Source organism: Corythoichthys intestinalis, chromosome 6 (assembly GCF_030265065.1).
Source record: "Corythoichthys intestinalis isolate RoL2023-P3 chromosome 6, ASM3026506v1, whole genome shotgun sequence".
In the NCBI taxonomy this organism is placed as follows: Eukaryota; Metazoa; Chordata; class Actinopteri; order Syngnathiformes; family Syngnathidae; genus Corythoichthys; species Corythoichthys intestinalis.
Genome location: NC_080400.1, coordinates 6,527,292 through 6,540,043, shown reverse-complemented (window position 1 = coordinate 6,540,043; position 12,752 = coordinate 6,527,292). Strand labels below are relative to the sequence as shown.

The 12,752-nt window shown below is 37.7% G+C and overlaps 1 protein-coding gene across 13 annotated transcripts in view; it reads right to left on the bottom strand.

Annotated features, from left to right (window-relative positions):
* Window positions 1–12,752, bottom strand: part of tenm4 (teneurin transmembrane protein 4) — a 630,468-nt gene that overhangs the window by 577,297 nt on the left and 40,419 nt on the right. For 12 of the 13 annotated variants that reach the window (XM_057839252.1, XM_057839254.1, XM_057839255.1 and 9 more), the window contains exon 1: window positions 10,890–11,228. The exons of the other annotated variant lie outside the window; for it this stretch is intronic. The gene's annotated coding sequence lies outside the window, so the exon portion shown is untranslated. Of the gene's footprint in view, window positions 1–10,889; window positions 11,229–12,752 lie in introns of those variants that run through there. 13 annotated transcript variants of the gene reach the window in all.

Here is a 12,752-nt window from a genome sequence, read left to right as displayed (position 1 = left end):
AAGGGCATTGAAAAATGATAATCCCCCATCAAACAATTGACCGGATGGAGGATCTTTGTTTGGGTGCAGGAGGTGTGTCCCAGGGGGACAGGCTAACACCTGGCCCCCTATACAAACGACAGCGATGGTGATTTAAGAAAGTAATCCGAGCCTGGAGCTATGCGGGGCTCGTATTTTCGCACCTGCTCACCCACCGATGAGAGGCGACGCATTATGAGATGTTTTCACGATGACCGCCGAAACCAATTCAATGATGTGCACTATTGTCTATCATACGACAATTCCTTGAATCTATTCAAAAGTATTTTGTTCCATTGAAACACTGGGAATATTCCTATAGTTTTACAGGGCTGATCCAGGCAACTGTAAAACGTATGTTCTACTAAAACATTGGAAAGAATACGAATCTGGTGATATGTAACTTTTAACTCCTTATATTTAGAACTGAGCTCTCTAATAATACTGTGATCTAATGTTTTATAATGTCCGTGTCAGGATTTTCTGCATTAGATAGATCGTTAAGATTGGAAATAACCTTGGAACAAAAGCCCGTCTAAGGTGTCTACTGAACTTTTCTAACTGCAAGTTTTTTGGGTTGAGCTTCCCTACAAACATCCTCCTATGACATTGGAATTATCTGAGTCTGGGTTTTGATCGTTTTTGTAGATACATATTGAAGTGTTTGGTTTTGGGTGTATGTTTTTCAATTGCTATCAGCTGCGACTTTGTATGGGCAGATTTGAAGGCCAATACACGCTAATTTTAAATTGTATCGCCTCCTCGCGTCTGTCGGCAGTGACTCGTGATAATAATAAGTCATGTTTAAAATGTGTTTTTTTTTTTTTTTTTAAAGTAGGGCTGTCAAAATTATTGCGTTAACGGGCGGTAATTAATTTTTTAAATTAATCACGTTAAAATATTTGACGGTAATTAACGCACATGCCCCGCTCAAACAGATTAAAATGACAGCAGTGTAATGTCCGCTTGTGACTTGTTTTTTGGTGTTTGGCGCCCTCTGCTGGCACTTGGGTCCAAATGATTTTATGGGTTTGAGCACAATGAGTGAGCGTGGTGTAATTTTTGACATCAACAATGGCGAGCTATTAGTTTATTTTTTGATTGAAATTTTTACAAATTTTAATAAAACGAAAACATTAAGAGTGGTTTTAATATAAAATTTCTATAACTTGTACTAACATTTATCTTTTAAGAACTACAAGTCTTTCTATCCATGGATCGCTTCAAGAGAATGTTAATAATGTTAATGCCATCTTGTTGATTTATTGTTATAATAAAGAAATACAATACTTATGTACCGTATGTTGAATGTATATATCCGTCTTGTGTCTTATCTTTCCATTCCAACAATAATTTACAGAAAATATTGCATATTTTATAGATGGTTTGAATTGCGATTAATTAATTTTTAAGCTGTAATTAACTCGATTAAAAATTTTAATCGTTTGACAGCCCTAATTTTAAGTTGTATCGCCTCCTCGCGTCTGTCGGCAGTGACTCGTGATAATAATAAGTCATGTTTAAGACGCTTTTATGAAAAAAAAGACTCAAAACACAACTGAAATATATGAATTTCAGACGTTTGTCACGGATGTTTACCTGTGCATGCCCCCCTCTCAAAATGGCGACACGTTGCTATGCGAGATGACATCATCGTGACATCACACCGACTGCGAGAAAAGGAACGATCTTTCGCCAAGCAGTTATGTTCGCACTTGGGTATTACACCTCGCGTACTTACCTTGTTTCGATCCAAAAACTCCATTTAGCATTTATCAATGAGTGTCAAGACACAGCTGGATTTCTGGGGGATTTTATGGGTGAAACATGGTAATATAACAAGGGTCGCGATGCAGAAATCGCAGACATCGAGGAGTGGTCGAGATTTTTCTTTTTCATATATTTACCCTTTTAAACTTTGTTTTTTTCAATTTTTCTTTGTTTGGATTGATTATCATCTAACATATCGGAGAAAATGCAAAACTAACAAAAAAAAAAAAAAAATGCAATTAAGCGGTAGTTATGAGGTAGATATCCGTGACTTTTTTACAGACACCATTTTTTCATTGTGACGTCATTTGTTTAAAATATGAGAGTGAATAATTTTTTTAAGTTTTTTTTTTTTTTTTTTTTTTTAAATTAAACGAAATATTAGACATCAATTAATGATTGTAAGCTAAAAATGACAGACATTTTGAATAATAAATATAATGAATCGTTTTATGGCTGGGTTGAAACAAAAGCGGTTGCACGACGTCTAAACGGGGGTTTCCTGGGTAAAACGGAAAAATTAAAAATAGTTTGAGGGCTTAACGCGCCATGAATCTGCTATGGCAGCATATAGACATATTGATCTATCAAACACCACAGTTGTTTTGGCTTAAAATACAGCAGTTTATTTTAAAGAGGGGTCCAAGAAAAGAAACTGCTTTTTCAGGCTTGTCTGTGTTTTCCACCATATACTTCATATTTCACATCTGCTCACTCAGAAAAAGTCAAATCTGTGTTGGTTCTCCTGAAGTTTCCAAAAAAATAGGACTATCAGCGTTCAAGTAATGAACCACCGGCGCGGGCAGCAGCTCAGCACAGGCTGTAATGAAGAATCGGAGTAGCCTCCACGTGTCACATCCAAACTAATGAAGCCGTCGCTACAGAGTGAGGATGAAGACGCCGCAAGGTCAGACAAGCTAAATGTCTTCGGGCTCCTTTGAGAGAGCGTTGGAGGGAAAAGGTTGAAGCGCAGGTCGGCATGGGGCACTTTCCGTGGGTGACTTTAAATGGCTTCTTGGAGGGGGGTGAAAGCATGTGGGTGTGTCGAAATATAGACGTCGTACAGTCAAGTGTTACACTTTGATGGAGTGCGCGCGGGATGCATCAGAGAGCAGCCTTGGCGAAACGAGAAGCCCCCCCCCAAGCTGAAAAACACTCAGGTTGCGTCTGCTGAAAAAGCAGTTATACAAGAATTATTGATTCCTTACACACTTTAGAATTACTGACATCAGTAAAAAAAAAACAAAAAAAATCACTAGATGGCGGGATCCGTTATGATTTCAGGTATGCTTAACACATTGGCTGCCGTTGACGGATCATTAGATCGCTTTTTGCTTTCACCATCAATGGCACTGGAACGTGATTAGTCACCGCCTTGCATTTTTACTAAGAAGTTCTCCATTTTTGGTGACTCCAATAATGTAATTCAATAAAAACCCATTCTTTTTAACAAATCGATGCATATGAAGAATAACGATTTTAGTAGTTTTTTTTTTTGCATTTTGATCAATTTCAGTTAAAGAATACTTTAATCAATCAGATCAATATAGAGTCGTACCTCTACATATGAATCCAATTCGTTCCAGGACCTGGTTTGTATGTCAAAATGGATATACACGTATGTTGAGCGGCATTTTCCCACAAGAATAAATTATACCGTATTGGCCCGAATATAAGACGGCCCTGATTATAAGACGACCCCCTCTTTTTCAAGATTCAAGTTTGAAAAAAAGACTTTTTGAACACCAAATTAAATTTTATACCAAAAATAATTACAGTACATCTGAAACTAATAATTATGTAGAGTGTGACAATAACTTGATACAGCGAGATATCGCGATATTTTGCAACCCGATCGGTTATCGATATGCTCCCGCCAAGTATCGATACTGTTATTTGACATATTGGCCATTGGAAATGCTGTAAACTGCTCAATGTTTGTTGAGCAATTCGTTGGCGGTCCACTAGAGGTGCTCAAGAGTGGTGGGGAAGGTAAAGTGCGCACAAGTTGTCTAGAGAAGAAGAGAGGAAGCTCCAAGTGGGTTTAAAAAAATAAAAAAGCTTCGTGGGAACGTTGGAGGAAAAACAAAAATATTGCTACAAATCACACATGTGGACACACTTTAGATTTTACACCAACAAGAAAGGAAGTAAGGTGAACAAGGACTTTGCTGTATGGAAGAATTGTCTAACAAAAATAAGGTTTACTGGCAGCTGGTGACGAAGTGGACACAGATTTCTTCACTGCTTCACTTTCATCACTTGAGGTAAGAAAGTTTTGCAATGTAATTGATTTTTTAATTTACATGTATTATTTTGATGGCATCTGGTGTTGAGTGATATAAAATAAACCCTAAACTGGATGAAAATGAATATCGAACAAGCCTACATGAATTTACTGATTTATTTGATATTATTTGAGAACCACTTTCCATCCAGTTTACTACACAAACTTATTACTGTCATTTTGATGCAATAAGCTATAAAAATGGTTTGAATTTGCCTGGTACACCAGACTCCCCACTGTTCCAGCTATTGAGTCTGGCCACCATTCACTCGGATACAATTTCCAGGGCGGAGCAAGCCACAGCAAACAGACAGCGGAGTGGACCAATCAGCGACGGGCAGACGTGACGTTAGTAATATGGCGAGGGCAGGACAAGGGACTTGCTCGCGGAAGTAAACATACGAAGAGAGCGGAGTTTATTCGACATGGCTAACGCGAGACAGACGCGAGTCAATGACTCGTGTCGATGTGTTTTTGGTAATTTAAAAACGGATTTTACCGTGGATTGGAACATATTCTCGGCTCTCCCGTTCACCAACTGTTTTGTTGAAGAGACGACTTTCGACGCGCAAGAGTGACGTTGCTCGTGAAGAACACGTCACGCAAATAAACGAATCTGATTTGTCGATTGATTTTGTAACTGCTCGAAAGGCCGTTAATGGGATGGTTCCCAGACTATTTCTCTCAGTGTTTGAAAAATACAGGGAGAATAGTCTGGCAGAGCCAGGCAAGGTTTGAATAGCTTCCAAGATATACTGTATAAGGTGATATGCATGATAATTAATGTAGTCTACATATTAAAATAGGTAATTATTGCATTTTTAATTTCTATACATTCAATTTCATATTTTTTTAATTCACTCAATACTTCCAACACACACAAAAATCAGGATATTAACTCAAAAGCTATTAAGTAACTAACATTTTTTGATGTTGTTGTTGTGTTTAAGGTGAGGAAGAATGTGACTGACTGAGCCAGACATCTCAAATGCTAAAGCAGATGGCGGAAGTGCTCAAACCAATGCTTTTGGCAACAAAGGTCATAAAAGACCCACCAATTTTATCATTGCCCCACTCCAAGCTCAACTGCTGACTGACACCTACAGCACTGTTTTTATTTGTTTTTTTTCTAAAGATTTAAAACTTTAAAGAAATTAAGGGTGCCATCCATCATGATCTCTCCAAGAGATATCAGTGGTTGTGGTTTGTTTCCTCTATATGGGCAGGTACACAATTTGAAGGAGATTCGCATTTTACAGCAATGTTGCACAGAAAAGGTGTCACTGTTTAATAAATGACTTAAACAGTACTTTTTCTATTTTTGAATATCTTTTTTTCCCTTTCAACAGTTATATCGTAAAATATAATGTATCAAATTTCTGACCAATATATCGATAATTGCTGTATCGTGATATTGGGAGATAATCGTTATCGTGAGCCTTCTATCGTGAATCGTATCGCGTCGTGAGGTGCCCTGAGGTTCCCACTCCTATTATTTTGCCTCATTCAGATCTTAATATCTGAACATTTAAATATGTAAACTAAAGTGCAACCACATTCGTAAATGAATGGCTTCTGGTTTTTGAAATGTAAATAAACCAATCTTTTCTGATAAAACAACAAAATTGCAATAACTGCATTAACTATCAAAGTGAAGTGTAACTGTAACTGTAGTCTTGAAACAAATCTGAATAAGGAAAAACATTGCAATAAAATAATGCAAACTGGTTAAACTAGTAGCTGAGATATGTCATGACAGAACATCGCTTCAATGATATCTGGCGCCATCTAGCGTCGTGAATGGGTATAATGTCTTTACCGCGAAAATAAGACGACCCCCTCTTTTTCAACCTTATTTCAATGCAAAAAACATCGTCTTATATTTGGGCTAATACGGTAATTTGATTAATTCATTCGACAGCCCAAAAACCTACGCTAAATCCTTCATAAATACTGCAGGTACAATTACAAATAGCAACTAGATACATTTTGAAAAAAAAAAAAAATCTGGAAAATTGCCGTTTGCGGGAAAACGGAAAATTTTTCGGGGCCCTTTTTAAAAAAGCCATCGTCGCGCAAAAATTCCGGACGTTTCGATATCTGAACGGTGCCGATCGGTGCAGCGGTTCGGGCTGTGCGGCGCGCCGAAAAAACGCGGAGAATAAGATGAATAATAATAATAAAAATAAAAATAAGTACGATAAAGTTGTACAACAACATAACCTTGTTCTTTCCCTTGGAAAGACCAAGGTAATTACACATAACAAAACAAAAAAATTATAAATACAAATCTGAATGATAATAATTATAATGTAAACGAATTAGTTTCTAATGTGGCGGTTGTGTTTTGCATGCTGTTCCTGAATGCTCCGTGTCACTGACGAAAGAGTGGGAAGTTTTAGCTTTCTTTTTTCATGTTGCATTGTTGTTGGCATCAGTTACGGCAAACAGAAGCCGTGTTGTCTTGCATCATTCTGAAATAAATGTTTAAAAACCTGACGACGCTCGTGACTTCTTTGCCGATGTTACAATAATAATAAATGTCACTTTAACTTGTAATGAATGGTGAACGGAGGTTGGAACCGTAGACACATTCCCACCGTTTGTAGTTTTCTATCATTTCCATCTTAATGTCAATGGTAAGCATCACCTTTTTCCTTTTTTCACAACTTGCGTTAACCTTCTTGTGACCCATGTTGATTTCTCTCACAAGAAAATTCGCCGTGCTGCCGTCTTGCGGGAAAACAATAAAACCGACACTGTTGTAATTCGTCGTATTTTGAGCATGTCGTCATATGTCGAGAGTAGTGCTGCGACGATTAATGGATTAATTCGAGTAATTCGATTAGAAAAAAACTTCCAATCAAATTTTGCTGCTTCGAGGATTCGTTTGATTAGAGTGCCTTTGTAATGTAAATTGTTTTGAAAGTGTTTGAATTTATTTTTATTGATTTGGGTGGATACACTACCCTCTAGTGTCAACAGTGAATATGACATAACTCATCTAACATGGCTAATATGATTGTTTGTTCATTTGTAATTTAATTTACACATATATTTAGCAATTTTTTTTGAGGGAATATGTGTTTGAACGATTTGTTAAGAGCATTGTAAAAAAAAAAAAAAAAAAGTTAGCATTTTGTAGCATTTAAGCTAATCGGACTTTTGCGATGCAAGTTAGCCAATTGTTCTTTTGTTGTACTTTGATCCTCATTTATAATTATTATTTTTAATTCCGTTTGAGGCTAAACTCAGGTATTTTTAAATTATCTTTAAATTCATTTATTGCTCTTGTGAAATGAAACACTCAGGTAATTTTATTTGTATTCGCATTTATTGCCCTTTTGAAAGTGCAATATTAGCAAGCCTTTCTTTTACATCTCCTAAAATTTATTCTGCAACATATTCAAATTTCCTAATCCGATTACTCGATTATGCGAAATAACTAATTGTTATATTAATTGATTACTTGAATAGCTTAGATATCTCCAGCCCTCATCTGGACAAATGACGAGTTAATTTTTACGTCAGATGTCGAAAGGATCGTATGTCGACGTGTTCGTATGTCCAGGAACAAATGTGTCTTGACTAAAGGCGTGTGAAATTTCCGATTCTTAAATTATTCGCGATTCGGCCGTGGAAGGTTCGAGAACGATTCACAAACATCCAAATTCGGATTATTGAATTATACCAGGTCAAGCAGAACTAAAACACTGTCAGCGCGGTCTTCAGGACGCAATGAGGAACAGACCGAGAGTAAATATCATGTACAACTCATGCCGCTAGATAAAAAAACAATAACACTTGACTGCGGCCGACAGCTGCTTCAAACAATGCCCAGTTGCTAGTTGCTACAAACATACGGACACATACGGCTATAATAGATATCACATATATGTAGAACTAGATGGAAAATGACACACTTGCCGTTTAGTAGTTGCCGCGTTGTAAACAGCCGCCATCTTAAAGCAGTAGACTTCTCTAGAAGGCTCTGTTGTAGCGAACCTAAATAACGTTATATCTAAAATACACCTAAATCGGCAAAATCTTGACTTGAATCTATCTTTATATGAAGACACAGTTTTAAAACTGACATGTCGAAAGTAGACAGAAGGGAAATTATGGAGTAACGATAGCAATTATAACAATTTTAACGGTTCATTCACATCATTAAATTAATAGAATGTAGTTTAAAGCTGTTGATTCAGAAGGGGGACTTTATGGGGACAGTATTTAATTTACTGATTTTAACAGTTAACCTTGATATTGAAATATTAATTTGGTTTAGCCTGATTTATAATCGAATCGGAGCCTCTGAATCGTAATCGTACTCGAATCGTTAGGTGCCCAGAGATTCCCAACTCTAGTCTTGACGCCAAAAATATTTGGTAAAAGCACCCATTTTGGGCATCAGAATTTTAGGAATATTCCCTGTATTTGCACCGAACAATGCATATCATGTTTCAATGCCATTGAGGGCGATAGAAGTCCAATGCATTTTCTGAGTCAGTCAAAATGGACTGGACATCTATTGCAGTCAATGGCAGCCAGAAAGTAAGTTCACGAAATCCACTACATCAATTGGACAGGTGATCTGTTTCCTGGATTTCAGTATTCAAAGAGGTAATATGCAAAGTTACCGTGTGGTCACCGTAAAAACAGTTCATTTTACAGCAAGTCTAATTCGTCTATCACCGTCAATGGGCGCTAATGAGTTAATATTTCCCATCGTACTGACTGGAATTTCCTTTGTCAGGCACACTAGCCAAAATTTCTTGCTTTCACACTGTTAAGAACAATCACAATGATTATTCCTGGAAATTCCCTCCTGGCCAACTCCGAGGGGAGCGAGAGGAGACTTTTGGCGGCTTCTTCTGACGCCTCCGTGAGTTCAAACACTCATGGGACGATTACGGGGATTTGGCGAGATCTGACGCAAACGCATCACAACAATTTTTTATTTGTTACGAGGACGAATAGCAACGGCGTGGAGCTCGTCGCCGCTACAAAGGCGAGGGAAGAACAATACGGTGTGAACTAACAAGTACAAATGTCTTACTCAACGCCCCCCGCGATGACCCCTGAGGATTTGACCTCTGATTTCTGAGGTTGGGAAGACACAAATTAGTCTGGCTTCAAACACATTTAATTCCTGAACTGATCGTCAGTCAATCGGCGACTAGAAGCATTCCCGTTCACACCTATGGTTTTCAAGCTAGCAAAGAGTTGAACTAGCGTAACTCAACATATGATTAGCTGCATTTTGTCCATTTCTAGACAGCACACCTCAAAGGACACACACTAAGCCACACAATTTAACATAATTATTAATGGAAGAGTGGACAGCAGGCCTTTGTAGCCAACCAATCAGAACAGGAGATGCTTTGAGCTACCAGTGCTGCATACCACCCCCCCACCGACCCAACAATGACTCCCAGGGGTCCGACTCACTCACTCACTGAATCTTACTCTCCCTTTTTTTTCAGAACACACGATTTGGGAGCGCTTCAAAAATGAAGCATGCAACAACACGGCACTAAGAGGCTTCTGCATATCTTATTCATTTGAACGCAGGACATTTTTAGAAGTGGGAAAATATCATTTTAAGAACACATTGGGACACAGATGCGGTTAGGGGATTGCCTAAAGAGTCTTTTTTTCTTCCATTTTGCAAGAAAAATGGGGATTTGAATGTGTTTTCAGGATTTCCAGAAGCATTTAAAAATGAAATGGCTCGATATTAGTACATGTCAAATTATAATAGCCCTAAATCATCAAAAAGTCCCAAAGGGCTTCACTGATAACCAGTAGGGAAAATGTTGACATGTAAAAATTAACAGTAAATTGAATAAGTTCACATTATTTTTTTTTTTTAAATAAAAAGTAATCATAGATGTACAGAAAGTGTATGTACATGTATATGAACGTTACTTCTAGTTTCATTGTTAAATTACATTAACTCATTGGTTGCCACTGACGACGATAGACGTCCAATTCTTATCTGCCACCCTTCCTAGTTCGAACGGATTGGGCGTCTACGAGTGACAAATGCACCTAAATTCATAGCAGAAAAGGTGAAAAGATCCACGTGATTGGACGTCTATGATTATCAATGGCACTGAAAGAGTAAACATTAAAAGCTAATATTAAAACTATTTTAAAATAAATTTGACAATGACTTCAGAAACTAAATATTTCAAATGAATTCCGAGAAAATTATCATATATTTTTAAAAAAAAATTATACAGATTGTTTTTAATTTCACAACATAATAATGTTTTATTATTATTATTATTATTTAAAAATAATACAAAATATTCCAGAATACATCACTAAAAAAAATAATTTTCACATGTATCTTTTTTATATTTTCATTGCACAACACACTAAAGAATATCTTTATAATAATAATAATAATAAACTGCCAATGAAGTTTTTTTTTTTTTTTTTTTTTTTTTAATATTAGATTTTTAGACATTTTTTTTGCCACACTCCAACTGGCAAAAGTTGTTCTCCCTCCTGTCCCTACTGACTTGATGTGTTCACTGCATATGCAATTCATCAGCATCTTAATAGCACCCTTAAAGTCACAATTGGGACACCCTCGCCTTTAATTCACTGACCCGTATTTCATCACGTATGACCAAAATCACGCCGAACCATGCAGGTACACTAGGCTGCCTGCCTGCCTCGTGCACACTGCCGGGACCGAAGGTGCGGTTCTAACGGGAGGGGGAGCGAATGGGGGGGGCACGAGAGGAGCGCCACATCTGCTTGCACGATGTATATTTCAAGCAGCATGCCTGCAGCTTACCATGATGAAGACAATGCAGCAGGTCCCGTCCGGGTCCACACTTGACTAGATGCTGAGCCTCCCACTCGTGGATGCAAGAATTATTCCCACAGCGCACGCAACTGCACACGATGCTGCGCGAAAAGAAAAAAAAAGAGGCAGAAAACGATCCTGTCCTTGTTCCTTCCTCGGGTGCGCGCCCTCCCCCAAAAAAACACCCCAAGAAAATCACACAGAGCCGTGATGCTCACGCACGCGCACGTCAACACGTCCACCTTGTTGGAATGCGCGGCGATTGTTCCAAGGTGTCACGGGCACGAGGCGACGTGCAAGCAGGGGAGTGACAAGCTGCTTCTGCTTCTGCTGGTGCTGCTGCTGCTCCTACTCATACTGAGCACACGCGAGGCGAACTGTGAGCGTGGACGCCCCCTTCGGTGCGAGGAGGAGGTTGGAGTCCCTGTAAATCCGAGCTCTCTCTCTCTTTCTCTCAACTGACTGCATTCATATTAAAACTGCCATTGACGGCGAAAGACGTCAAATTATAGACTTCATAATGTATTGATAGGACGCGGGGTCGATTCATAGGGGGCCTATTTCCGTCAAAGCTGACCGGGTGGAAACACAGAGCTTCTCCCATTGAAAATTCATCTGAATAAATGCTTAAATCCCTGTATTCTTTACAGAGATGGAAGTAAAAAAGTCACGATTATTGGTTAAAAGCAAAAAAAAAAAACAACAAAAAAAAAACCAAGAAGCATTTATTTTACGGAAATGTTGCACGAACTATGAGGCTAGTCAGTAAGGAAATTAGCGACCGCCATATGTAAACCAAGAGCTTTTTCCGTTGAAAATTGCTGTGAATAATTGCTCAAATCGCTGAATTCTTTATAGATATGGACGTAAAACAGTCTCGGTTCTTGGTTAAAAGCAAAAAAAAAAAAAATGTGCAGGTAGAATTCATTTTACGTAAATATGCGAACTATGAGGCTAGTCAGTAAGGAAATTAGCAGCCGCAATATGTAAAAAAAGACCTTTTTCCGTTGAAAATTCTTGTGAATAAATGCTTAAGTCCCTGAGTTCTTTAGAGATATGGACGTAAAACAGTCTCGATTCTTGGTTAAAAGCAACAACAACAACAAAAAAAACGTGCAGGTAGCATTTATTTGAAGTAAATATTGCGAACTATGAGGCTAGTCAGTAAGGAAATTAGCGACCGCCAAATGTAAACCAAGAGCTTTTTCCGTTGAAAATTTTTGTGAATAAATGCTTAACCCTTTATTGCCGAATGTAACACATTTGATACACCTAAAATTTCATGATTTTGAGACGAATTCAGAATTTTGACATTTCTTTTAAAAAAAAAAAAAAATGATGGATGCAGGTCAACACATGCATCTGTAGGTTCCATGAGAAAAAAAAAACAGGATTTAGCAAGGGTTATAGATATTAGAGCGCTTATTACACATTCATTTTGACTTTTCTTTTTACAAATTTGGAAAAAAAAGGTTTCATTAGGAGCTTATTTTTCAAATTTTGGGATTGTCTGATAATTGCTTCATGTTTTTAGTAATCAAATTCTTTCTCGATCTGGACGTAAAACAGTCTTGGTTCTTGGTTAAAAGCAATTAAAAAAAATGTGCAAGAAGCATTTATTTTACGGAACTGTTGCACGAACTATGAGGCTAGTCGGTAAGGAAATTAGCGACCGCCATATGTAAACCAAGAGCTTTTCCGTTGAACATTCTTGTGAATAAATGCTTAAGTCCCTGAATTCTTTACAGGGATTGAAGTAAAACAGTCTCGATTATTGGTTAAAAGCAAAAAAAAAACAAAAAAAAAACGTGCAGGTAGCATTTATTTGAAGTAAATATTGTGAACCATGAG